This window comes from Tamandua tetradactyla, chromosome 25 (assembly GCF_023851605.1).
Source record: "Tamandua tetradactyla isolate mTamTet1 chromosome 25, mTamTet1.pri, whole genome shotgun sequence".
NCBI lineage: Eukaryota > Metazoa > Chordata > Mammalia > Pilosa > Myrmecophagidae > Tamandua > Tamandua tetradactyla.
Window position 1 is genome coordinate 46504783 of NC_135351.1, and position 26577 is coordinate 46531359.

Genomic DNA, 26577 nt, shown 5'->3' on the forward strand with positions numbered 1-26577 from the left:
CGTAGCTAGAAGTGGTGGGTTTGGTTGTGTCTGATATGATAAAGGGGACTGTATATACATTTTTTAAACCAATTCTATGTTCAGCCCTGTTCCTTCCACAACTTCAGATCATACTTCTAAGTTCCAGACCACTTAGAGGTTCTTTAGGGTTAAATAGTTAACTTCTAATTTTGATCTTTCTCTGCAATCATTTGTTTGAGCCTTCTTTAGCTTTGCAATTTCATTTTCCATTTCTTAATCTCTTTCCATCTTTCATATTTTTAAAATACAGAAACCTCATTTAACTTCCTGCAAAGGCATTAACATTATGTATCCCTTTTGTAACTAAAGACAAACTGGGTTAACACAAACACCAGTTGTAAGTAGACAGGGATACTTATCTGCAAGACCTAAAAACCTTGGACAAAGTCGTAACCGCAACTGAACCTTCAAAGATACAAATATGACTATATGTGGGTGTTTTAGTTTTGTTATGCTGCCAGAAATGCAATATACCAGAAATGGGTTGGCTTTTATAAAGGGAATTTAAGTTACAAGTTTACAGTTCTACAGCCACAACAATGTCCAAACTAAGGCATCCAGAAAAAGATCTTGATTCAAGAAAGGCCGATGGTGTCCAGAACAACTCTCGACAACTAGAAAGGCACAGGGCTAGTGTCTGCTTGTTCTTGGTTTCTGGTTTCACATAGCTTCCCCAAGGTGTTTTTCCCCCCTACATCTCCAAATGTCAGCTTTTTCCAAAATGTTTCCCTCTTCAAAGACCAACCTTGAATGGGCAGAGATCCATCTCCATGGAAACTACCTAATCAAAAGGTCTCACAATTTGGTTGGTCACATCTCCATGGAAACGAAAAGATGCCACCCAAACAATAGGTCTGCCCCCACAAGACTGGATTAGGATAAAGAAGATGGCTTTTCTTGAGTACATATAACAGACTCAAACCATCACAATGGGTCACTGGACAGGTCATGAGCATGATCAGCTGCACCTCCCAGCACAGCAATGCGAAAAGAAGTAGGAGTGGGAGCGAGAGCCTAGAGGAGCCGGATAGTGTTTTAGCTGTGATGCCTAAAACTGCATCTTCCCATGGGGCGCAAGTGCAGAAGGTACCAACTTCACCTTACAGAGAAGCTCATCTGTACCCATAATTCATGGGATGGTTCGTGTTGTGGTCTGCTGTAATTGCCCTATGGGGACTGTAATTGGTGGGAGAGCCACTGTAATTCTGGGGAGCTATGGTTCGACTGGCTAGTAGCATCTTTGTTTACCTTGGTAGGAGGAACTGTCCACACAACTCTGCAGTGGGCACCGGGTGACTGACTAGAGGTTGTAGGGCTATCTGCCTGAGCCATATCTATTCCCACCGCTTCAGCCTCCTCTACCATATAGTTGAATTTGGTTGTATCCTGATCTGCCCCCACCTCCAGTGGAGCTGTAAGAGTTGGAGTTACTTTGCCGGTGGTTATTGCTCTTCTCTTTGCCCTAGGGGAGGAGGTAGAGGGCTAGTTGCTGTTTTGGCTCTGGTTGTAGAATCCACATTTAAATATGTATATATATAGTTATATTAGCAGTTAAATATTATTATTAAGGTATCTTTATCCTTTTGAGAGATCCTTTATAGGCAAAGAACCAAAAATTTTTCAGAGCTACTTTGGAATAAATCAAAGCTGATTGCGAAAATCTGATCTAATCTAAGGCTTTTATTCTAAACCACCACTGACTTTATTGTCCAGAATTGAACACATTGATCTTGTGACAATGGATAATTTGGAATGGAAAAGATACGTATGGTATACTTGTTTTATTTGTCCTAATAACAGAAGTAATTGTAATATAATTTATGGCTTGAAAGAGAAGTTTCCAGATCACTGTAAAATTGGTATTACTAAATGCCAAGCACCATGTTAGGTACTAAAGTTTCTCACTGGGATATCAAATTCAATGTATTCAAACTCCCAAATCTATACAGACCAAATCTGGTCTTCCTCTAGAATTCTTCATGAGTATTCACGAACCACCTTCCACTAGAAGACAAAACCTCTCAGGTACCTTTTACTTGTCCCTCTGTGACCATAACTATTCAAGTCTGTTGACTTTACATCTGAAAAATAACTCTAATATACTTATATTTCTCTCAGTCTCAACTGCTATTCACTGAATTCATTCATATTTAATTTTATATATGGTCAATTCTTTTGAATGATGAATTGATTAGTGAACACTCCAAAGAAATCTGCAAGGTCTACATAAATTTCAAAGCAGTACTTAATGTTTCAATCATCAAATTAAATATACAACCCCTCAAATTATGATGGCAGTTGTACTAGCCAAGCTCCAATATGAGTCCCAGTGATCCCTTCCTCCTGGAATTCAGATCTTTTTATAGTTCCTTCCAACATTTTATCAGAGTTGCTCAGTGTGACCAATAGAATATGGCAAAGGTGATGTCACAAAAAGATTGCAACTTCCATCTTAAGTATGTTCTCTCTTTCAGATAACTCTGGAAGAAGCCAGCTGCCATGTCAGAAGGCATATAAAATTAAATATGAATGAATTCAGTGACTAGCAGTTGAGACTGAGAGAAATGTAAGTACATTAGAGTTATTTTTCAGATGTAAAGTCAACAGACTTGAATAGTTATGGTCACAGAGGGACAAGTAAAAGGTACCTGAGAGGTTTTGTCTTCTAGTGGAAGGTGGTTCGTAAATACTCAGGAAGAATTCTAGAGGAAGACCAGATTTGGGTCTATATAGATTTGGGAGTTTGAATACATTGAATTTGATATTCCAGTGAGAAACTTTAGTACCTAATATGGTGCTTGGCATTTAGTAAGCACTCAAATACTATGTAAATTAATCCAAATTAAGATCATCTGTTGGTAGTTAGAGAACTATCCAACTCTCAGGAGATAAATTTGAACCAGAAATAGTTTAGAGTCCTTAGTAAACAGATATTTCTGATATAAGAATATATTAAATTGTCCACAGAGATGTGGAGGAATGAGTAAAGGAGTAGAGGGGAAATCAGTGTTTAAGGTATAAGTAATGAAAGAAGAACAGGAGGATGTGGTGTCACTGAAGAAAGCATTTTAAGATGAGTGGTCAAGAGTTTTGTGCAGCTAAGTAAAATAAGGGCCAAGAAATGGTGGCCTACTAAATTTGCAATCAGGTTGTCACTGATCTTGGTGAGACCAATTTCAGTGTCAGTGTAGGGACAGAGTGTAATAGCTCTGGTTAAGACAGCAATAGAGAGTTGGCAAGTCAAGGAAGAATTTTACCTGGTTTTTAAAATGAGACCATGCAGGCAGCACACAGATCAAGAAATGAAACAATTACCAGTGCCCCAGAGTCGCTCTAGTTTCTATCCTCTCCCCCTGCAAAACCACTATCCTGGCTTTATGACACCATGGAGTTCGGATTTTGTCCTACTTTGTTGCTTTATAAATAGAGTCATGTATCACATACTCCTGTGTGAGTGGCTCTCAATTATCATTCTGTTTTTGAAATTATCTATATAACTATAGTTGTAGGTTGTTTTATTGCTGTATTGTATTTCAAATCTCTCCATTCAATTTTTTAGTAAATATCCCAACTTTTTGTTGTTTAATGTTAGGCACCATTTTTATTAGAATTTTGTCCAACTGGACTTTTTATTTTAAAGAAGTAGTAGATTTACACAAAATTCATGCATAAATAGAAAGTTCCCTATTATTAGCACCTTGCATTAGTGTGGTACATTTGCTGCAATTGATAAGAGAACATTTTTATGACTGTACTATTAACTGTAGTGCATAGTTTACTCCAGGTTCACTATTTGTGTTAAATAGTCCTATGGATATATTGTTTCACATTTTTAGTCTCATAATATATATATAACTTAAAATTTATCCTTTTAACCACATTCAAGTATATGTTTCAGTGCTGTTAATTACATTCACAGTGTTCAACTATCATCACCACCATGAGTTACCCAAACTTTTCCATCTTCCCAAACATGTCCTTTTGTGTCTGGCTTATTACACTCAACATGATGGCTTCAGGGTTCAACCATGTTGTCTATGTATCAGAACTTTATTCCTTTTTATGACTAAATAATTCTCCATTGTGTGTATTTAGCACATTTTGTTTATCCATTCATCAGTTGATGGCCACTTGGGTTGCTTCTCTCTTTTGGCTATTGTGAATAATGCCACTATGAACATAAATGTGCAAATGTCTGTTCAAGTCCTGCTTTCAATTCTTTTAGGTATATATCTGGTAGTGGGATTGCTGGATCATACGGTAATTCAATACTATACTTTTGGAGAAAACACCAAACTGTCTTCCACAGTGGTTTCACCATTTTTACATTCCCACTAACAACAAATGTATGTTCCTGATCGTCCACATCTTCTCTGACACTTGTAATTTTCCATAGATTCTTAAAAAAACATTTTTTATTATGAAATGTAACATATATACAAAAACAATAAATTTCAAAGTACATTGTAACAAGTAGTCATAGAACAAGTTTCAGAGTTTGGTATAGGTTACTGTTCAACAATTGTAGGTTTTCCTTCTAGCTGCACCAAGATGCTGGAGACTAAAAGAAATATCAGTATGATTCAGCAGTCATATTCCTTTATTAAATCCTGTCTTCTCTAGTAGTCCTCCATTGATCTTTCTCCCAATATTGAGGGGTATTTGGGCTCTACCCATTATAACTTTTTCATTTTGGAAAAGGGTGTTGCTGATATGGGATAGGGGGATGGAACCACTTGATGTTCTTGAAGAGGGTGGGTGGCCCTTTGGGTTTCAGGACTTATCTGGCCTAGGAACCCATCTAGAGGTTGTAGGTTTCTATAAAGTAATTTTAGTATGTGAAACTTTTGTCGAATCTCAGATAGAGCCCTAGGGTTCTTTAAGGTTAACAGGAATGGTTTTGGTTGGGGATTGGCAAACTGGTAATTAGCAATACCTAGCTAAAGCTTGGTTAAGAGTAGCCTCCACAATAGTCTTTTGACTCTATTTGAACTCTCTTAGCCACTGATACCTTATTTTGTTACCATTCTTTTCCTCTTTTTGGTCAGGAAGGCATTGTCAATTCCATGGTGCCAGGACCAGGCTCATCCCTTGGTGTCATGTCCCACGTTGCCAGAGAGACTTTCACCCCTGGATCCATTGTTTTTTAATAGTTGCCATTCTAGAGGGTATGAAATGATGTCACAGTGTGGTCTGATTTGCATTTCCCTAGTTGCCAATGATGTTGAGCATTTTTTCATGTGCTTTTTTTTGACATTTGTAGATCCTCTTTGGAGAAATGTCTATTCAAGTTTACATAAGTCTTTTGCCTATTTTATAAGTAAGTTGTTTATCTTTTTGTTGTTGAATTGGAGGATTTCTTTATATATCCTGGATTTTAACCATTATCAGATATGTAATTTCCAAATATTTTCTCCCATTATATAAATTGTCATTTTACTTTCATGATAATTTCAATGAGTTCCCATTTATCTTTTCTTCTTTAGTTGCTTGTGCTTTAGGTGTAAAGTCTAAGAAACCATTGCCTAACACAAAGTCCTGAAGATGCTTCCCAATGTCTTCTCTTAGGAATTTTATAGTTCTGATTCTTATATTTAGGTCTTTGATCCATTTGGAGTTGATTTTTGTATATAGTGTGAACTAGGTGTCCACCTTCATTCTTTTGCATATGGACACCCAGTTTTCCAGCACCATTTTTTGCAGAGACTTTTCTTTCCTGAGTGAACTTGACACCCTTGTCAAAAATCAATAGGCCAGGGGTGTGAGGGTAGTTCAGTGGTAGAATTCTCACCTGCCATGCAGGAGACCCAGGTTTGATTCCCGGCCCATGCACTTCCCAAACAAAGCAACAAAAAATTCAACAAATGGTGCTGCAATAATGGGATACTCACATGGAAAAAGAATGAAATGTGACCTCACCATACAGCATACAAAAAAAAAAGAAAGAACTCAGTAGGCCATAAATATGAGGGTTGATATTTGAATGCTCAGTTTAATTCAGTTGTTTTAGATGTTTGGTTCTCTTAGTTGCTTTTGTAAATGGAGGGTCTTTTTTTCTTCTAATTTTTGCTTCAGATTGTTTATTACTAGGGTATAGAAACACTCCTGATTTCTGGGGTTAATTTTGTATATTGCCACTTTGCTGAATTCTTTTATTAGTTCTAGTTGCTTTGATGTGGATTTTTTAAGGATTTTTTTATATAGTATCATGTCATCTACAAATAAAAGTTTTACTTATTCCTTTCCAATTTGGGGAAAGGATGATTTTTTCAATAAATGGAGATATAAGGAAAAAAATGAGCCTTGATCCCTAACACTATGCACAAAAATTAATTTTAGGTGAATCATCAACCTAAACAGCTAAGCTTTTAGAAGAATACACAAGAGAATATCTTCATGGTCTTAGAGTTAGCAAACATTTCTTAAACAGAATCCAAAAATCACTAACCATTAAATAAAAATGGATAAATTGGATTTTACAGTAAGAACTTCTGTTAATCAAAATACATTATTAAGTAGAACAAGCAGTGTGGACAACCAAAGCTATAGGCTGAGCCCCCAGTCCTGGGGTTTGTTCATATGAAACTTAACCCCACAAAGGATAGGTCAAGCCTACTTAAAATTAGGCCTAAGAGTCACCCTCAAGAAAACCTCTTTTGTTGCTCAGATGTGGCCTCTCTCACCAGCCAACACAACAAGCAAACTCACCCCCCCCCCCGTCTACAGGGGACATGACTTCCAGGGGTGTGGACCTTCCTGGCAATGTGGGACAGAAATCTGAGAAGGAACTTGGACTCAGCATCAAGGGATTGAGAGAAACCCTAGAATGAGCAGAGACCCAGCATCAAGGGATAGAGAAAATCCTCTCGACCAAAAGGGGTAAAAGTGAAATGAGACAAAGTGTCAATGGCTGAGAGATTCCAACCAGAGTCGAGAGGTTATCCTGGAGGTTATTCTTATGGATTATATAGATATCACCTTTTTAATTAAGGTATATTGGAGAGGCTGGAGGGAACTGCCTGAAAATGTAGAGCTGTGTTCCAGTAACCATGTTCCTTGATGATGACTGTATAATGATATAGTTATCACAGTGTGACTGTGTGATTGTGAAAACCTTGTGTCTTATGCTCCTTTTATCTACCTTGTCAACAGACAAGTAGAACATATGGAATAAAAATAGATGAACAGAATGATTTCTAAATGTTGTGTTAGTTAATTTTTTTAATTAAAAAATAAAAAATAATAAACAATAGAGGGAGCAAATGTTAAAATAAATTTAGTAGATTGAAATGCTAGTGATCAATGAAAGGGAGGGGTAAGGGGTATAGTATGCATGAATTTTTTTCCATTTTCTTTTTATTTTTTTTCCGAATTGGTGCAAATGTCCTAAGAAATGATAGTGATGATGATGACTATACAACTATGTGATGATATTGTAAATTATTGATTATATATCAAGAATGGAATGATCATATGGTAAGAATGTTCATGTTTGTATGTTGTTATGTTTAAGAAATAAGAAAGAAAGAATGAAAGAAAAAAGACTTCCGGAGAAGATGGCGGCTTAGTAAGGCACGTGGGTCTTAGTTCCTCCTCCAGAACAACTACTAAAGAACTAGAAACAGTACAGAACAGCTCCCAGAGCCATGACAAAGACCAGACACACAGCATACCCCATTCCAGAACGGCTGGACCGGCTAAGAGACTCCACCGCGGTGAGGTCCCCAAGTGGCGCGTGCTTCCCTGGGCTGAGGCAGTTGGCAGCAGGAGCCCCTCCCTCCCTCCTTCCTGGGCTGGCTGGGAGCTTTGGCTCGGGTTCCCCAAGCCGCGGTGACCGGAGCCCCTTCCACACATGCGGCTTCCCGGGCCAGCTGGGAACCTTGGACCGGCGGTTCCCCAAGCCGTGGCGGCCCTCCCACACGCAGCTTCCCGGGCCGGCTGGGCACTTTGGATCGGCGGTTCCCCAAGCTACGGCGGCCTGTGACCCTCCCCCATGCACGGCTTCCCGGGCAGGCTGGTAGCCTCAGAACAGCGGTCCCCCAAGCCGTGGTGGCTGGCGACTGCAGCCCCTTCCACACACGCGGCTTCCCGGGCAGGCTGGGAGCATCGGAACAGTGGTTCCCCAAGCCGCGGCGGCTGGTGACCCTCCCCTACAGGCAACTTCCTGGAGGGAAAAAAAAGAGCCTCCAACAGTAGTAGAGACTGAGCCCAACCTAACACCAATAGTGGCATTAAGGAGCAACTTCTGACTACTAAAAATAGGCCCTCAGCTCAGGCGAAACTGAACAAGGCGGAAGTTGCCGATTGGGCTAACTGAAAAAGAGGAAAGGGGGGAAAACAGAGCCTTCTGTGGCTGTTTCTATGGAGGCTTCGTTGCCTCTGGGCTCAGCGCAGGAATTACATAGGTTACAACTGCCCTGAATGCAGAAACAGGCTGCTTTTAAGCCTCTCTACCACCTGAACCTTCCCCGCGGGAGGGGTGAAACGCAACTCAGGTGGAATCCTTCTCTCAAGGAATTCAGAACCCAGGACTTCACAATTTGAAGTGAAATTAAAACCAACCTACAGCTCATGGATCATTCTCAAAGATAGACCATATGCTGGGTCACAAAGCAAGTCTTAACAAATTTAAAAAGATTGAAATCATACACAACACTTTCTCGGATCATAAAGGAATGAAGTTGGAAATCATAATAGGCAGAGTGCCAGAAAAACCACAAATACATGGAGGCTCAACAACACACTTTAAACAACAAGTGGGTCAAAGAAGAAATTGCAAGAGAAATTAGTAAATACCTAGAGGTGAATGAAAATGAAAACACAACATATCAAAACTTATGGGACGCAGCAAAGGCAGTGCTAAGAGGGAAATTTATTGCCCTAAATGCCTTTATCAGTAAAGAAGAAAAGGCAAAAATGCAGGAATTAACTGTCCACTTGGAAGAATGGAGAAAGAACAGCAAACTAATCCCAAAGCAAGCAAAAGGAAAGAAATAACAAAGATCAGAGCAGAAATAAATGAAATTGAAAACATGAAAACAATAGAGAAAATCAATCAGACCAGAAGTTGGTTCTATGAGAAAATCAATAAGATTGATGGGCCCTTAGCAAGACTGACAAAAAGAAGAAGAGAGAGGATGCAAATAAATAAGATCAGAAATGGAAGAGGAGACATAACTACTGACCTCACAGAAATAAAGGAGGTAATAACAGGATACTATGAACAACTTTACGCTAATAAATACAACAATTTAGATGAAATGGACGGGTTCCTGGAAAGACATGAACAACCAACTTTAACTCAAGAAGAAATAGATGACCTCAACAAACGAATCACAAGTAAAGAGATTGAATTAGTCATTCAAAAGCTCCCTAAAAAGAAAAGTCCAGGACCAGACGGCTTCACATGTGAATTCTATCAAACATTCCAGAAAGAATTAGTACAACTCTCCTCAAACTCTTCAAAATAATTGAAGTGGAGGGAAAACTACCTAATTCATTCTATGAAGCCAACATCACCCTCATACCAAAACCAGGCAAAGATATTACAAAAAAAGAAAACTACAGACCAATCTCTCTAATGAATATAGATGCAAAAATCCTCAATAAAATCCTAGCAAACCGTATCCAACAACACATTAAAAGAATTATACATCATGACCAAGTAGGATTCATCCCAGGTATGCAAGGATGGTTCAACATAAGAAAATCAATTAATGTAATACACCACATCAACAAATCAAAGCAGAAAAATCACATGATCATCTCAATTGAGGCAGAGAAGGCATTTGACAAGATTCAACATCCTTTCCTGTTGAAAACACTTCAAAAGATAGGAATACAAGGGAACTTCCTTAAAATGATAGACAGAATATATGAAAAACCCACAGCTAATATCATCCTCAATGGGGAAAAATTGAAAACTTTCCCCCTAAGATCAGGAACAAAACAAGGATGTCCACTATCACCACTATTATTCAACATTGTGTTGGAAGTTCTAGACAAAGCAATTAGACAAGAAAAAGAAATACAAGGCATCAAAATAGGAAAGGAAGAAGTAAAACTATCACTGTTTGCAGACGATATGATACTATACGTAGAAAACCCAGAAAAATCCACAACAAAATTACTAGAGCTAATAAATGAGTACAGCAAAGTAGCAGGCTACAAGATCAACATTCAAAAATCTGTAGCATTTCTATACACTACTAATGAACAAGCTGAGGGGGAAATCAAGAAACGAATCCCATTTATAATCGCAACTAAAAGAATAAAATACCTAGGAATAAATTGAACCAAAGAGACAAAAAACCTATATAAAGAAAACTATAAAAAACTGCTAAAAGAAATCACAGAAGACCTAAATAGATGGAAAGGCATACCGTGTTCATGGATTGGAAGACTAAATATAATTAAGATGTCAATCGTACCTAAACTCATCTACAGATTCAATGCAATACCAATCAAAATCCCAACAACTTATTTTTCAGAAATAGAAAAACCAATAAGCAAATTTATCTGGAAGGGCAGGTTGCCCCGAATTGCTAAAAACATCTTGAGGAAAAAAAACGAAGCTGGAGGCCTCGCGATGTCGGACTTTAAGGCATATTATGAAGCCACAGTGGTCAAAACAGCATGGTATTGGCATAAAGATAGATATATCGACCAATGGAATCGAATAGAGTGCTCAGATATAGACCCTCTCATCTATGGACATTTGATCTTTGATAAGGCAGTCAAGCCAACTCACCTGGGACAGAACAGTCTCTTCAATAAATGGTGCCTAGAGAACTGGATATCCATATGTAAAAGAATGAAAGAAGACCCGTATCTCACACCTTATACAAAAGTTAACTCAAAATGGATCAAAGATCTAAACATTAGGTCTAAGACCATAAAACAGTTAGAGGAAAATGTAGGGAGATATCTTATGAATCTTATAACTGGAGGCGGTTTTATGGACCTTAAACCTAAAGCAAGAGCACTGAAGAAATAAATAAATAAATGGGAGCTCCTCAAAATTAAACACTTTTGTGCATCAAAGAACTTCATCAAGAAAGTAGAAAGACAGCCTACACAATGGGAGATAATATTTGGAAATGACATATCAGATAAAGGTCTAGTATCCAGAATTTATAAAGAGCTTGTTCAACTCAACAACAAAAAGACAGCCAACCCAATTACAAAATGGGAAAAAGACTTGAACAGACACCTACTAGAAGAGGAAATACGGATGGCCAAGAGGCACATGAAGAGATGCTCAATGTCCCTGGCCATTAGAGGAATGCAAATCAAAACCACAATGAGATATCATCTCACACCCACCAGAATGGCCATTATCAACAAAACAGAAAATGACAAGTGCTGGAGAGGAGGCGGAGAAAGAGGCACACTTATCCACTGTTGGTGGGAATGTCAAATGGTGCAACCACTGTGGAAGGCAGTTTGGTGGTTCCTCAAAAAGCTGAATATAGAATTGCCATACGACCCAGCAATACCATTGCTAGGTATCTACTCAAAGGACTTAAGGGCAAAGACACAAACGGACATTTGCACACCAATGTTTATAGCAGCGTTATTTACAATTGCAAAGAGATGGAAACAGCCAAAATGTCCATCAACAGAAGAACGGCTAAACAAACTGTGGTATATACATACGATGGAATATTATGCAGCTTTAAGACAAGATAAACTTATGAAGCATGTAATAACATGGATGGACCTAGAGAATATTATGCTGAGTGAGTCCAGCCAAAAACTAAAGGACAAATACTGTATGGTCCCACTGATGTGAACGGACATTCGAGAATAAACTTGAAATATGTCATTGGTAACAGAGTCCAGCAGGAGTTAGAAACAGGGTAAGACAATGGGTAATTGAAGCTGAAGGGATACAGACTGTGCAACAGGACTAGATACAAATACTCAAAAATGGACAGCACACATGGATCATTCTCAAAGATAGAGCATATGCTGGGTCACAAAGCAAGTCTTAACAAATTTAAAAAGATTGAAATCATACACAACACTTTCTCGGATCATAAAGGAATGAAGTTGGAAATCAATAATAGGCAGAATGCCAGAAAATTCACAAATACGTGGAGGCTCAACAACACATTCTTAAACAACGAGTGGGTCAAAGAAGAAATTGCAGGAGAAATTAGTAAATACCTCGAGGCAAATGAAAATGAAAACACAACATATCAAAACTTATGGGATGCAGCAAAGGCAGTGCTAAGAGGGAAATTTAATGCCCTAAATGCCTTTATCAGAAAAGAAGAAAAGGCAAAAATGCAGGAACTAACTGTTCACTTGGAAGAACTGGAGAAAGAACAGCAAATTAATCCCAAAGCAAGCAAAAGGAAAGAAATAACAAAGATCAGAGCAGAAATAAATGAAATTGAAAACATGAAAACAATAGAGAAAATCAATCAGACCAGAAGTTGGTTCTATGAGAAAATCAATAAGATTGATGGGCCCTTAGCAAGACTGACAAAAAGAAGAAGAGAGAGGATGCAAATAAATAAGATCAGAAATGGAAGAGGAGACATAACTACTGACCTCACAGAAATAAAGGAGGTAATAACAGGATACTATGAACAACTTTACGCTAATAAATACAACAATTTAGATGAAATGGACGGGTTCCTGGAAAGACATGAACAACCAACTTTAACTCAAGAAGAAATAGATGACCTCAACAAACGAATCACAAGTAAAGAGATTGAATTAGTCATTCAAAAGCTCCCTAAAAAGAAAAGTCCAGGACCAGACGGCTTCACATGTGAATTCTATCAAACATTCCAGAAAGAATTAGTACAACTCTCCTCAAACTCTTCAAAATAATTGAAGTGGAGGGAAAACTACCTAATTCATTCTATGAAGCCAACATCACCCTCATACCAAAACCAGGCAAAGATATTACAAAAAAAGAAAACTACAGACCAATCTCTCTAATGAATATAGATGCAAAAATCCTCAATAAAATCCTAGCAAATCATATCCAACAACACATTAAAAGAATTATACATCATGACCAAGTAGGATTCATCCCAGGTATGCAAGGATGGTTCAACATAAGAAAATCAATTAATGTAATACACCATATCAACAAATCAAAGCAGAAAAATCACATGATCATCTCAATTGATGCAGAGAAGGCATTTGACAAGATTCAACATCCTTTCCTGTTGAAAACACTTCAAAAGACAGGAATACAAGGGAACTTCCTTAAAATGATAGAGGGAATATATGAAAAACCCACAACTAATATCATCCTCAATGGGGAAAAATTGAAAACTTTCCCCCTAAGATCAGGAACAAGACAAGGATGTCCACTATCACCACTATTATTCAACATTGTGTTGGAGGTTCTAGCCAGAGCAATTAGACAAGAAAAAGAAATACAAGGCATCAAAATAGGAAAGTAAGAAGTAAAACTATCACTGTTTGCAGACGATATGATACTATACGTCGAAAACCCGGAAAAATCCACAACGAAACTACTAGAGCTAATAAAGGAGAAAAGAAATCACAGAAGACCTAAATAGATGGAAGGGCATACCGTGTTCATGGATTGGAAGACTAAATATAGTTAAGATGTCAATCCTACCTAAATTGATTTACAGATTCAATGCAATACCAATCAAAATCCCAACAACTTATTTTTCAGAAATAGAAAAACCAATAAGCAAATTTATCTGGAAGGGCAGCGTGCCCCGAATTGCTAAAAACATCTTGAGGAAAAAAAACAAAGCTGGAGGTCTAGCGATGCCAGACTTTAAGGCATATTATGAAGCCACAGTGGTCAAAACAGCATGGTATTGGCATAAAGATAGATATATCGACCAATGGAATCGAATAGAGTGCTCAGATATAGACCCTCTCATCTATGGACATTTGATCTTGCATAAGGCAGTCAAGCCAACTCACCTGGGACAGAACAGTCTCTTCAATAAATGGTGCCTAGAGAACTGGATATCCATATGCAAAAGAGTGAAAGAAGACCCATCTCTCACACCCTTTACAAAAGTTAACTCAAAATGGATCAAAGATCTAAACATTAGGTCTAAGACCATAAAACAGTTAGAGGAAAATGTTGGGAGATATCTTATGGATCTTACAACTGGAGGAGGTTTTATGGACCTTAAACCTAAAGCAAGAACACTGAAGAAGGAAATAAATAAATGGGAGCTCCTCAAAATTAAACACTTTTGTGCATCAAAGAACTTCATCAAGAAAGTAGAAAGACAGCCTACACAATGGGAGACAATATTTGGAAATGACATATCAGATAAAGGTCTAGTATCCAGAATTTATAAAGAGCTTGTTCAACTCAACAACAAAAAGACAGCCAACCCAATTACAAAATGGGAAAAAGACTTGAACAGACACCTATCAGAAGAGGAAGTACAAATGGCCAAAAGGCACATGAAGAGATGCTCAATGTCCCTGGCCATTAGAGAAATGCAAATCAAAACCACAATGAGATATCATCTCACACCCACCAGAATGGCCATTATCAACAAAACAGAAAATGACAAGTGCTGGAGAGGATGCGGAGAAAGAGGCACACTTATCCACTGTTGGTGGGAATGTCAAAAGGTGCAACCACTGTGGAAGGCAGTTTGGCGGTTCCTCAAAAAGCTGAATACAGAATTGCCATACGACCCAGCAATACCATTGCTGGGAATCTACTCAAAGGACTTAAGGGCAAAGACACAAACGGACATTTGCACACCAATGTTTATAGCAGCGTTATTTACAATTGCAAAGAGATGGAAACAGCCGAAATCTCCATCAACAGAAGAGTGGCTAAACAAACTGTGGTATATACATACGATGGAATACTATGCAGCTTTAAGACAGGATAAACTTATGAAGCATGTAATAACATGGATGGACCTAGAGAACATTATGCTGAGTGAGTCTAGCCAAAAACTAAAGGACAAATACTGTATGGTCCCACTGATGTGAACACACATTCGAGAATAAATTTGGAATATGTCATTGGTAACAGAGTCCAGCAGGAGGTAGAAACAGGGTAAGATAATGGGCAATTGGAGTTGAAGGGATACAGACTGTGCAACAGGACTAGATACAAAAACTCAAAAATGGACAGCACAATAATACCTAATTGTAAAGTAATCTTGTTAAAACACTGAATGAAGCTGCATCTGAGCTATTGGTTTTTGTGTTGTTTTGTTTTGTTTTGTTTTGACTTTACTATTATTACTTTTATTTTTGTCGCTATATTAACATTCTCTATCTTTTTCGGTTATGTTGCTAGTTCTTCTAAACCGATGCAAATGTACTAAGAATTGATGATCATGTATCTATGTGATGATGTTAAGAATTACTGACTGCATATGTAGAATGGTATGATTTCTAAATGTTGGGTTAATTTCTTTTTTTCCGTTAATGAAAAAAAAAAAAAAGAGAGAAGGGGTCATTTGAGCTGAAGGGATACAGACTGTACAACGGGACTGGATATAAAAACTCAGAAATGGACAGCACAATACTACCCAATTGTAATGCAATTATGTTAAAACACTGAATGAAGCTGCATGTGAGATATAGGGTTTTTTTTTCTTTCTATTAATGTTTTAATTCTTATTCTGTTGTCTTTTTATTTCTTTTTCTAAATAGATGCAAATGTACTAAGAAATGATGAATATGCAACTATGTGATGTTATTAAGAATTACTGATTGTACATGTAGAATGGAATGATTTCTAATTGTTTTGTTAATTCTTTTTTTAATTAATAAAAAAAACTATAAAAAAAAATGGACAGCACAATAATACCTAATTGTAAAGTAATCATGTTAAAACACTGAATGAAGCTGCATCTGAGCTATAGGGGTTTTTTTGGTTTTTTTTTACTATTATTACTACTTTTATTTCTTTTCTCTATATTAACATTTTATATCTTTTTCTGTTGTGTTGCTAGTTCCCCTAAACCAATGCAAATGTACTAAGAAACGATGATCATGTATCTATGTGATGATGTTAAGAATTACTGAGTGAATATGTAGAATGGTATGATTTCTAAATGTTGTGTTAATTTTTTTTTCTTTCCGTTACCAAAAACAAAAAACCAACCTACAACCTTTCCTCTGTCTCCACCACATACCCAGCAGCGAGAGTCTTCCAAAGTTAAAGGAGCTACATCTTTTGCTGGTGGGACCCACAGACAGACAAGCACCACATACTGGGCAGGATAAGAAAAACAGAGCCCAGAGACTTCACAGGAAAGTCTTTCAACCTGCTGGGTACCACACTCAGGGAAATCTGATTAAATGCCCAGACGCCAGCAAAAAATAACAAATCACACCAGGAAAATTGAAGATATGGCCCAGTCAAAGGAACAAACCAATAGCTCAAATGAGATACAGAAGCTGAGACATCTAATTCTGAATATATGAACAGAAATGGAAAACCTCTTCAAAAACCAAATCGATAAATTGAGGGAGGACATTAAGAAGGCATGGAAGTAACAAAAAGAAGAAATGGAAAGTCTGAAAAAACAAATCACAGAACTTATGGGATTGAAAAACACAGTAGAAGAGATGAAAAAAACAATGGAAACCTACAATGGTAGATTTCAAGAGACAGAGGATAGAATTAGTGAACTGGAGGATGGAACATCTGAAATCCATAAAGAAACAGAAACTATAGGGAAAAGAATGGAAAATTTTGAGCAGGGGCTCAGGGAATTGAATGATAATATGAAGTGCACAAATATACGTGTTGTGGATGTCCCAGAAGGAGAAGAGAAGGGAAAAGGAGGAGAAAAACTAATGGAAGAAATTATCACTGAAAATTTCCCAACTCTTATGAAAGACCTAAAATTACAGATCCAAGAAGTGCAGCGCACCCCAAAGAGATTAGACCCAAATAGGCGTTCTCCAAGACACTTACTAGTTAGAATGTCAGAGGTCAAAGAGAAAGAGAGGATCTTGAAAGCAGCAAGAGAAAAACAATCCATCACATACAAGGGAAACCCAATAAGACTACGTGTAGATTTCTCAACAGAAACCATGGAAGCTAGAAGACAATGGGATGATATATTAAATTACTAAAAGAGAAAAACTGCCAACCAAGACTTCTATATCCAGCAAAACTGTCCTTCAAAAATGAGGGAGAAATTAAAACATTCTCAGACAAAAAGTCACTGAGAGAATTTGTGACCAAGAGACCAGCTCTGCAAGAAATACTAAAGGGAGCACTAGAGTCAGATACAAAAAGACAGAAGAGAGAGGTATGGAGAAGAGTGTAGAAAGAAGGAAAATCAGATATGATATATATAATACAAAAGGCAAAATGGTAGAGGAAAATATTACCCAAACAGTAATAACACTAAATGTTAATGGACTGAATTCCCCAATCAAAAGACATAGACTGGCAGAATGGATTAAAAAACAGGATCCTTCTACATGCTGTCTACAGGAAACACATCTTAGACCCAAAGATAAACATAGGTTGAAAGTGAAAGGTTGGGAAAAGATATTTCATGCAAATAACAACCAGAAAAGAGCAAGAGTAGCTATACTAATATCCAACAAATTAAACTTCAAATGTAAAACAGTTAAAAGAGACAAAGATAGAAAGAAAAAGAAAGAAGAAGAAAAAATTAAAAAAAGAGAAAAAATAAAGAAAAAAGAGAAAAAATAGGAGACAAAGAAGGACACTATCTACTAATAAAAGGAACAATTAAACAAGAAGACATAACAATCATAAATATTTATGCACCGAATCAGAATGTCGCAAAATACGTGAGGAATACACTGCAATCACTGAAAAGGGAAATAGACACATCTACCATAATAGTTGGAGACTTCAATTCGCCACTCTCATCAATGGACAGAACATCTAGACAGAGGATCAATATAGAAACAGAGAATTTGAATATTACAATAAATGAGCTAGATTTAACAGACATTTATAGGACATAACACCCCACAACAGCAGGATACACCTTTTTCTGAAGTGCTCATGGATCATTCTCAAAGATAGACCATATGCTTGATCACAAAGCAAGTCTCAACAAATTTAAAAAGATTGAAATCATACACCACAATTTCTCAGACCATAAAGGAATGAAGTTGGAAATCAATAATAGGAGAGTGCCAGAAAATTCACAAATATGTTGAGGCTCAACAACACACTCTTAAACAACGAGTGGGTCAAGGAAGAAATTACAAGAGAAATTAGTAAATATCTTGAGGCGAATGAAAATGAAAACACAACATATCAAAACCTATGGGACGCAGCAAAGGCAGTGCTAAGAGGGAAATTTACTGCCCTAAATGCCTATATCAGAAAAAAAGAAAAGGCAAAAATTCAGGAATTAACTGTCCACTTGGAAGAACTGGAGAAAGAACAGCAAATTAACCCCAAAGCAAGCAAAAGGAAAGAAATAACAAAGATTAGAGCAGAAATAAATGAAATTGAAAACATGAAAACAATAGAGAAAATCAATAAGACCAGAAGTTGGTTCTATGAGAAAATCAATAAGATTGATGGGCCCTTAGCAAGATTGACAAAAAGAAGAAGAGAGAGGACACAAATAAATAGGATCAGAAATGGAAGAGGAGACATAACTACTGACCTCACAGAAATAAAGGAGGTAATAACAGAATGCTATGAACAACTTTATGCTAATAAATACTACAATGTAGATGAAATGGAAAAGTTCCTAGAAAGGCATGAACAACCAACTTTGACTCAAGAAGAAATAGATGACCTCAACAAACCAATCACAAGTAAAGAAATTGAATCAGTCATTCAAAAGCTTCCCAAAAAGAAAAGTCCAGGACCAGATGGCTTCACATGTGAATTCTACCAAACATTCCAGAAAGAGTTAGTACCAACTCTGCTCAAACTCTTCAAATAATCAAAGTGGAGGAAAAGCTACCTAATTCATTCTATGAAGCCAACATCACCCTCATACCAAAACCAGGCAAAGATATTAAAAAAAAAAACTGCAGACCAACCTCTCTTATGAATATAGATGCAAAAATCCTCAACAAAATTCTAGCAAATCGAATCCAGCAACAGATTAAAAGACTTATACATCATGACCAAGTAGGATTCATCCCAGGTATGCAAGGATGGTTCAACATAAGAAAATCAATTAATGTAATACACCATATCAACAAATCAAAGCAGAAAAATCACATGATCATCTCAATTGATGCAGAGAAGGCATTTGACAAGATTCAGCATCCTTTCCTGCTGAAAACACTTCAAAGGATAGGAATACAAGGGAGCTTCCTTAAAATGATAGAGGGAATATATGAAAAACCCATAGCTAATATCATCCTCAATGGGGAAAAATTGAAAAATTTCCCCCTAAGATCAGGAACAAGACAAGGATGTACATTATCACCACTATTATTCAACATCATGTTGGAGGTTCTAGGCAGAGCAATTAGACAAGAAAAAGAAATACAAGGCATCAAAATTGGAAAGGAAGATGTAAAACTATCACTGTTTGCAGACGATATGATACTATATGTCGAAAACCTGGAAAAATCCACAACTACTATAGCTAATAAATGAGTACAGCAAAGTAGCAGGTTACAAGATCAACCTTCAAAAATCTGTAGCATTTCTATACACTAGCAATGAACAAGCTGAGGGGGAAATCAGGTTAATTTTTTTTAATTAATAAAAAAAAGAATGAAAGAAAGAGAAAAGAGAGAGAGAAGGAGAGAAGAAAGGAAGGAAGGGAGGGAGAGACAGAGAGAAAGAGGGAAGAAGGAGTGCAACACTGACCAGGCGTCCATGTCCAACAGCACAGCTGACCAGAAAGTTTCCCACCTCTTAGGTATCAATGTGACTGATTTCACCAAAGGAATTCTCACCCTGTGCATCAAGGTGGGCCTAGATTATATCCAGAAGGTACAGACTAAAGGGCAGCCTGATTTTGCCATTGAAGCCTTGCAAAGGTCACCTATGAGCAAATGTTCTGCTGGCTGGTTCTGCACATCAGTAAGGCCCTGGACAAGACCAAGTGGCAGGGTGCCTCGTTCATCAGAATCCTTGTCAGCTTTGAGATCTTTCACCTCAACTCCTTTAAGCAGCTGTGCATCAACTATACCAAGGAGAAGCTGCAGCAGCTCTTCAACCATACCATGTTCATCCTGGAGCAGGAGGACTACCAGTACAAGGGCATCGAGTGGAATTTCATCAACTTTGGCCTCGACCTGCAGCCCTGCATCAACCTCATTGAGAAGCCAGCAGCCCCACCCCCCACCCCCAGGCATCCTGGCCCTACTGGATGAGGAGTGCTAGTTCCTCAAAGCCACCAACAAGAGCTACATGGAGAAGGTGGTGCAGAAGCAGGGCACTCACCCCAAGCTCTGGAAGCCCAAGCAGCTGAAAGACAAAGCAGATTTCTGCATCATCCACTATGCTGGCAAGGTGGACTACAAGACCAACAAGTGGTTGATGAAGACATGAACCCCTTGAATAACAACATTGCTACGCTGCTCCACCAGTCCTCTGACAAGTTCGTGTCTGAGCTGTGGAAAGATGTGGACTGCATCATGGGACTGGAGCAGGTGGCTGGCATGTCAGAGACAGCACTGCCCAGAGATTTCAAGTCCCAGAAGAGCATGTTCTGCACTGTGGGGCAGCTCTACAAGGAGAAGCTGGCCAAGCTGATGGCCACATCAAGGAATACCAACTCTAACTTCATCCACTGCATCATTCCCAACCACAAGAAGGAGGCCAGCAAACTGGACCCCAACCTAGTGTTGGACTAACTCCACTCCAACAGGGTGCTCAGAGGGCATCCAGATCTACTGCCATGGCTTTTCCATCAGGGTGGTTTACCAGGAGTTCTGGCATAGATATGAGATCTTGATACCCAATTCCATTCCAAAGGGCTTCATGGACGGGAAGCAGGCGTGTGTGTTCATGATCAAGACCTTGGAGCTGGACAGCAAACTGTACTTATTGGCCAGAGCAAAGTCTTCTTCTGGGCTGGTATGCTGGCTCACCTGGAGGAGTAATGGGACCTGGAGATCACAGATATCATCATAGGATTCCAGGCCTGCTGCAGGGGCTACCTGGCCAGAAAGGCCATTGCCAAGTAGCAAAATCAGCTGACAGCCATGAAAGTCCTTCAGAGGAACTGCACCACCTATCTCAAGCTGCAGAGCTGGCAGTGGTGGCGGCTATTCACCAAGGTCAAGCTGCTGCTGCTGCAAGTAAGCTGACAGGACAAGGAGATGATGGCCAAGGAAGAGGAACTGGTGAAGGTCCGAGAGATGTGGAGAACAGACTCATTGAGATGGAGACGCTCCAGTCCCAGCTCATGGCAGAGAAGTTGCAGCTGCAGGAGCAGCTCCAGGCAGAAACAGAACTGTATGCTGAGGCTCAGGAGCTAAAGGCCCAGTTGACTGCCAAAAAGCAGAAGTTGGAGGATATCTGCCATGACATCAAGGCCAGAGTGGAGGAGGAGGAGGAGCGCTGCCAGTACCTGCAGACAGAGAAGAAAATGCAGCAGAACATCCAGGAATTGGATGAGGAGAGTGCCCACCAGAAGCTGCAGCTCAAGAAGGTCACCACCGAGGTGAAGTTGAAGAAGCTGGAGGAAGACCAAATCATTATGGAGGACCAGAACTGCAAACTCGCCAAGGAGAAGAAACTGATGGAAGACAGAAAAGCCACCACCAACCTCATGGAAGAGGAGAAGTCCAAGAGCCTTGCCAAGCTCAAGAACAAACATGAGGCCATGATCACTGACCTGGAAGAGTGCCTCCAAAGGGAGGAGAAGCAGCGCCAGGAGCTGGAGAAGGCCTGCCAGAAGCTGGAGGGAGACCCACGGACTTCAACAACCAGATCGTTAACCTGCAGGCTCAGATCGCCGAAGTTAAGATGCAACTGGACAAGAAGGAGGAGGAGCTCCAGGCTGCCCTGGACAGAGTGGAAGAAGCCACTGAGAAGAACATGGCCCTAAAGAAGATTTGGGAGCTGTAATCTCAGATTTCTGAACTCTAGGAAAACATGGAGACTGAGGGTGCCTTGAGGACTAAAGCTGAGAAGCAGAAACGGGATTTCAGGGAAGAGCTAGAGGCTCTGAAAACAGAATTGGAGGACATGCTGGATTCCACAACTGCCCAGCAGGAGCTCAGGTTCAAAGGAGAACAGGAAGTAAACATCCTGAAGAAGACCCTGGAGCACAAGGCCAAGACCTTTGAAGCCCAGATCCAGGAGATGAGACACAAGCACTCCCAGGCCATGGAGGAGCTGGCCGAGCAGTTGGAGCAGATGAAGCAGGTGAAAGCCAACCTGGAGAAGGCAAAGCAGGTCCTGGAGGATGAGATGTGAGAACTGGCCAGGGAAGTGAAGGTCCTACTGCAGAGCAAAGGTGACTCGGAGCACAGGTGGAAGAAAGCAGAGGCCCAGTGGTAGAAGCTGCAGGCCAAGTTCAGTGAAGGGTGAGAACGTACACGGAGCTGGCCGACAAGGTTAACCAAACTGCAGAATGATCTGGACAGTGTCACAGGTCTCAACCAGTTCAGCAAGTTCCAAGGTCTTCTCCTCTTTGGAGTCCCAGCTGCAGGGCACCCAGGAGCTCCTGCAGGAGTAGAATCAGCAGAAGCTAAGCCTGAGTACAAAGCTGAAGCCAATGGAGGATGAGAACCCCTTCAAAGAGCAGCTGGAGGAGGAGGCCAAGGGGAACCTTGAGAAGCATATTGCTGCACTCCATGCCCAGGTGATCAACATGAAGAAGATGGATGATGGTATGGGGTGCCTGAAGATTACAGAGGAATCCAAGAGGAAGCTCCAGAAGGACCTGGAGTGCCTGAGCCAGTGCTATGAGGAGAAGGTGGCTGCCTGTGGCAAGTTGGAAAAGACCAGGATGCAGTTGCAACAGGAGCTGTATGATCTGCTCTTCAACCTGTAGCACCAACAGCAAAACATCTCCAAGCTGGAGAAGAGGCAGAAGAAGTTTGACCAGCTCCTGGCAGAGGAGAAGACCATCTCAGCCAAATATGCTGAGGAGCGGGACCAGGCCAAAGTAGAGGCCCGAGAGAAAAAGACCAAACTACTGTCACTGGCCTGGGCCCTGGAGGAGGCTGTAGAGCAAAAGGAAGAGCTGGAGCAGCTCAACAAGTAATTCCTCACAGAGATGGAGGACCTCATGAGCTCTAAGGACGATGTTGGCAAGAGTGTCCATGAGCTGGAGAAGTCCAAGCAGGCCCTGGAGCAGCAAGTGGAGGAGATGAAGACCCAGCTGGAGGAGCTGGAGGATGACTGCAGGCCACCAAGGATGCCAAGCTGCGACTGGACGTGAACCTGCAGGCCCAGTTAGAGCAGGACCTGAAGGGTCCCAATGAGCTGAGCAAAGAAAAGAAGCAGCAGCTGGTCAGACAGGTGCAAGAGATGGAGGCAGAGCTGGAGGATAAGAAGAAGCCGTTCAATGCCAGTGGCCACTAGGAGGAAGCTGGAGATGGACCTGAAGGACCTGGAGGCCCATACTGACCCAGCCACCAAGGACCAGGGTCAAGCCATCAAGCAGCTGTGGAAGCTATAGCCCCAGATGAAGGACGACATGTGGGAGCTGGGCCACAGGTCAGCCTCTTGGGAGGAGATTCTAGCACACGTCAAGGAAAATGAGAAGAAGCTGAAGCGCACGGAGGCGGAGATGATCCAGCTGCAGGCGGAACTGGCAGCTGCAGGCGTGCCCAGCGTGCCCAGCATGCCCAGCACCAGGCCAGCAGGAGTGGGATAAGCTGCCGCCAACAGCAGCTGCAAAGGAGCCCTGGTATTGGAGGAGAAGCCGCATCTGGACGCCCGCATCGCCCAGCTGGAGGAGGAGCAGGGCAACACGGAGCTGGAGAACGACCCATAAGGAAAGCAAACCTGCAGAAGGACCAGATCAGCACCGACCTGAACCCGGAGCGCAGCCACACCTGGAAGAAGCAGGACGGCGGCAGGAGCTGGAGCACCACAACAAGGAGTTCAAAGTCAAGTTGCAGGAGGTGGAGGGCACCGCCAAGTCCAGGGCCAAGGCCTCCATCACAGTCCTGGAGGCAGAGACTGCGCAACTGGAGGAGCAGCTGGACAAGGCGACCAATGAGTCCCAAGCGGCCTGCGACCAGCTGCGAGGGCCGAGAAGCCAAGGGATGTAGCACTGCAGGTGGAGGACCAGCAGGGGGATGCTGAGCAGTTCAAGGTCCAGGGCCCAAGGCATCCACCCACCTGAAGCAGCTCCGGCGACAGCTGGGGGAGGCCAAGGAGGACGGCCAGCGGGCCAGCGCCTACCGCCCGAAACTGCAGCATGGGCTGGAAGACGCCACGGAGGCCGCTAGCGCCAGGAACCGCGAGGGCGTAATGGCCCGGAGAGGTGCTGGCCACTGCCCAGAGGAGAGGATGGATGCTGAAGTGGGGGACTGAGGCCAGAGCTGCCTGTGAGCGCACGCCTCCTGCCACCATAGATGGAGGGGCAACGACCCCGCCCCGCCCTCCCCGGAGACAGCTGTGACCACCACACTCCTTCAATTCCACCTGGCCCAATCAAGGCCCGCAGAGGCCCAGAATGCCTTGCCTGGCTGCAGGCCTTTGGATTCCTGCACTCGGCCTCTCCCACCTCACAGAATCCGCCCAGGAGAAGAGGATCTGGCGGGATCCTCCTCCTGCTCAGGCCCCAAAGCAAAAGCTGGCACTGCAAGCAGGGCAGGCCCCCGAGGCTGTGCGAGAGGGTTTTTATTAATCTATTTTTCTTCACCTTAAAGACTTCTGATATCTGGACATCCCACAGAAGTCAACACCTCCCCTCTCGGCCACCCTCGGCCCCTCTCCCCCACCCTCTCTCCCCTCTCCCCTCTCCCCCACCCTCTCTCCCATCTCCCCTCTCCCCCACCTCTCTCCCCCCTCCCCTCTCCCCCACCCTCTCTCCCCTCTCCCCTCTCCCCCACCCTCTCCCCCACCCTCTCTCCCATCTCCCCCACCCTCTCTCCCTTCTCCTCTACCCTCTCTCCCCCACCCTCTCTCCCCCTCCCCCACGGTCTCTCCCCTTTCCACCACCCTCTCTCCTCTCTCCCCTCTCCTCCACCCTCTCCCCCTATCCCCCACCCTCTCTCCCCTCTCCCCCACCCTCTCTCCCTTCTCTCCTCTCCCCCACCCTCTCTCCCCTGCCCCTTTCCTCCACCCTCTCTCCCCTTCCCCCACCCTTTCTCTCCTCTTCCCCACCCTCTCTCCCCTCTCCCGCACTCTCTCTCCCATCTCTCCTCTCCCCCACCCACTCTACCCTCTCCCCTCTCCTCCACCCTCTCTCCCCTTCCCCCACCCTCTCTCCCATCTCCCCGACCCTCTCTCCCCTCTCCACTCTCCTCCCCCCTCTCTCCGTCTTCCCCAGCCTCTCTCCCCCAGCCTCGCTCCCCTCTCCCTCAACCTCTCTCCCTCTCCCCCATCCTCTCGCCCCTCTCCTCAACCCTCTCTCCCTGTCCCCTTTCCCCCACCCTCTCTCCCCTCTCCCCCACCCTCTCTCTCCTCTCTCCCACCCTCTATCCACTCTCCCCCCACTCCCCTCTCCCCCAACCTCTATCCTCTCTCCCCTCTCCCCCACCCCCTCTCCACTCTCCTCCACCCTCTCTCCCCTCTCCCTCAACCTCTCTCCCCTCTCCCCCACCCTGTCTCCTCTCCTCCCTCTCTCCCCCCTCCCCTCTCCCCCACCCTCTCTTCCCTCTCCGTCACCCTCTCTCCCCTCGACCCCACCCTCTCTCCCCTCTCCCATCTCCCCCAGCCTCTATCCCCTCTCCCCTCTCCCCGACGCTCTCTCCCTTCTCCGTCACCCTCTCTCCCCTCTCCCCTCTCCCGCATCCTCTCACCCTTCTCCGCTCTCCCCTACCCACTCTCCCACTTCCCCACCCTCTCTCCCCCTCCCCCACCCTCCCTACCCTCTCCCCCCTCTGGACCCTCTTCCCCACTGTCTCTCTCTGTCCCCTCTCCCCCACCCTCTCCCCCACCCTCTCTCCCCTCTCCCCCACCCTCTCTCCCCTCTCCTCCACCCTCTTTCCCCTCTTTCCCACCCGCTCTCCCCTCTCCAACACCCTCTCTACTCTCCGACCTCTCTCCCCTCTAACCTGTCCCCACTCCTCTCTTTCCTCTCCGCCACCCTCTCTCCCTCTATCCCACCCTCTCTCCCCTCTCCCCCACCTTCTCTCTCCTCTCCCCCACCCTCTCCCCTGTGCCCTCTCCCCCACCCTCTCTCCCCTCTCCCCCACCCTCTCTCTCCTCTCCCCTCTCCCCCACCCTCTCTCCCCTCTCCCCTCTCCCCCAACCTCTCTTCCCTCTCCCCTCTCCCCCACCCTCTCTCCTCTCTCCCCTCTCCTCCACCCTCTCTCTCCTCTCTCCCACCCTCTCTCCCCTCTCCCTGACCCTCTCTGCCCTCTCCCCTCTACCCCAGCTGTCTCCCCTCTCCCCACCCTATCCCCCACCCTCTCTCCCCTATCCCCCACCCTCTCTCCCATCTCCCCCACCCTCTCTCCCCTCTTCCCTCTATCCCAGCTGTCTCCCCTCTCCCCACCCTCTCCCCC

The 26577-nt window shown here is 42.5% G+C and overlaps 1 pseudogene across 1 annotated transcript; it reads left to right on the forward strand.

Moving 5' to 3' along the window:
* The first annotated feature begins 818 nt into the window (after positions 1 to 818).
* Positions 819 to 24857, forward strand: LOC143668857 (myosin-9 pseudogene; annotated as a pseudogene). Its single transcript, XR_013168590.1, has 5 exons — positions 819 to 1107; positions 2496 to 2587; positions 6748 to 6900; positions 7535 to 7736; positions 16159 to 24857. The product of XR_013168590.1 is annotated as a myosin-9 pseudogene (transcript).
* The last annotated feature ends 1720 nt before the right edge of the window (positions 24858 to 26577 follow it).